Source organism: Callospermophilus lateralis, chromosome 15, assembly GCF_048772815.1.
Source record: "Callospermophilus lateralis isolate mCalLat2 chromosome 15, mCalLat2.hap1, whole genome shotgun sequence".
NCBI lineage: Eukaryota > Metazoa > Chordata > Mammalia > Rodentia > Sciuridae > Callospermophilus > Callospermophilus lateralis.
Genome location: NC_135319.1, coordinates 70,439,576 through 70,442,064, shown reverse-complemented (window position 1 = coordinate 70,442,064; position 2,489 = coordinate 70,439,576).

Below are 2,489 nucleotides of genomic sequence, written 5' to 3'. Positions count from 1 at the left end.
TTGCAGGCAAATGAATGGAGTTGGAGAATATCATGCTAAGTAAGCCAATCCCAAAAAACCAAAGGCTGATCCATAATGGGACGGGGGAGGGGCCATGGGAAAAATGGAGGAGCTTTGATGGGGCAAAGGGGAGGGAGAGGTAGGGAGGGTCATGGGGGCAGAAAAGATGGTGGCATGAAATGGACATGATTACCCTAGGTGATGTATGACTGCATGTGTGGTACATTGCTACATCGTGTAGAACTAGAGAAATGAAAAGTTGTGGGCTGGGGATGTGGCTCAAGCGGTAGCGCGCTCGCCTGGCATGCGTGTGGCCCGGGTTCCATCCTCAGCACCACATACAAACAAAGATGTTGTGTCTGCCAAAAACTAAAAAATAAATATTAAAATTCTCTCTCTCTCTCTCTCTCTCTCTCTCTCTCTCTCTCTCTTCCTCTCTCTCTCTTAAAAAAAAAAAAAGAAAGAAAAGTTATGCTGCAATTGTGTATGATGAACCAAAATGCTTTCTGCTGTCCTATAAACCTAGTTAAAATTAATTAATTAATTCAAAAAGACTATCTGGAATATAAACAAACCTCAACATATTTAAAGGAATTAAGAGCAAACCAAGTATATTCTCTGACTACAATAAAATTAAACTAGAAATTAATAACAGAATATTTGGAAAGTCCCCCCAAATAGCTGAAGATTAAATAACATATCCATGTGTTAAAGAGAAGTCACAGGAATATTACAAAATATCTTGAATCAAATGAAAATGAAAACACAGTACATCAAAATTGCAATAAAAGCAAAGCTTAAAGATACATTTATAGCAGATGTTGTAGTAGAAAAGAACAAACATCTCAAATTAATTATCTAATTTGCCATCTTAAGAAGTAAAAACAAAAACAAGAACAAAAAAAGACCTAGTAGGAAATTTGCTAACAAAATAACAAAGAGAAAAGAAGAAATTGAGGACATCAAAATAGTAAGGGTCAATAATAGAAATAATAAATAATTGAACTTTGATAAAATCATTAAAACTCTAGTCTGACTTATTTTTAAAGGGGGACACAGAGTACAAACCCCAAGAATGAAAGAAATGACATCATCATAGCTTCTATACATAGTATGAACACCTTTTATCTCTAAATTCCACAACTTAGATTAAATGAACAATTTTTTGAAAGGTATAAGCTAACAAACTCACTCAAGAAGACATAGATAAGCTTGATAATTAAGTGACTATTAAATAAATCATATTCATAACTAAATAGCTTGAAGCCTTAGGAAAAATATTTTTCTAAGGATAAAAAAATATTCCTTTTTTCCAGGAAAAAAATATTTCAGGCTCAGGTAGCTTCCCTGAAAATTCTAGCAAACTTTAGAAAAGAAATAATATGAATTCTACATAATTTTTCTAGAGAACAGAAGAAAAGGAAATAATTCCCAACTTATTTTATGATACTATTATTACCACTGCTGAAAGATTTGTCTTTACAAGAAAGAAAATCTACAAATTGGTATCCCGCACGAATAGGAACACAAAGCTTTTCAACTAAATATTAGTAATTAAATTCAATGATATATAAAAAGAAAAATATGTCATATCTAAGTGGGCACTATCCAAGGAATGCAAAGTTTGGGCTACATTTTAAAAACCTATCAGTAGGAGTTATATCAGTGAATAATGGCAGAGTAAGGACCCCTGAAAATTTCTCTCCCATGAAGCTATGAGGAAACTAGAAAAAAAAATTAAAAAGGTTCAAATCAACTTTTTCAGAACTCTGGAAGTTAATTAAAGCCCTTAAAACCATCTTAGAAGTATCTATTCAAGAAAATGGAGTCAGACACAGTGGCACACGCTTGTAATCCCAACAACTTGGGAGATTGAGGCAGGAGGATTGAGAGTTCAAATCTAGCCTCAGCAATTTATCAAGGCCCCAAGTAATTTATCGAGACCCTGCCTCTAATAAAACATAAAAAAAGGCTGGGGCCGTGGTTTGGTGGCTAAGAACCCCCAGGTTAAATCCCTGGTACCAAAAAAGAAATGAAGGTAGGAAGGTAGGGAGGGAGGGAGGGAAGGAAGAAAGGCAGAGAATGGTACCAGGGATTGAACCTAGGGGCATTTTACCACTGAGTCACATCCCCAGCCTTTTTTGAGACAGGACCTCACTAAGTTGCATAGAGCCTTGCTAAGTTGCTAAGGCTAGCCTTAAATTTGTGATCCTCCTACTTCAGCCTCCAGATTGCTGGGATTACAGAGGTGTACCACCACAATTGGAGTTTTGTGGCATCTTTAACTTGCCCTGTTCCCATGCCCTCCCAGCTCTATAGTAGCCTCAAAAACCAAAAAGCCCATAATCATGGTTGAAACCAGCAGCTTGGCAGCCACTAGAGAGAGAAAAATGGGGTTGGAGCTCATTCAAAGCCTTATTTTCAGAAAATTGTTATTTAACCTGCTTGGTGGTTCTTTGGAAGATCCCACTTGCAAGACTTTTTCAAAA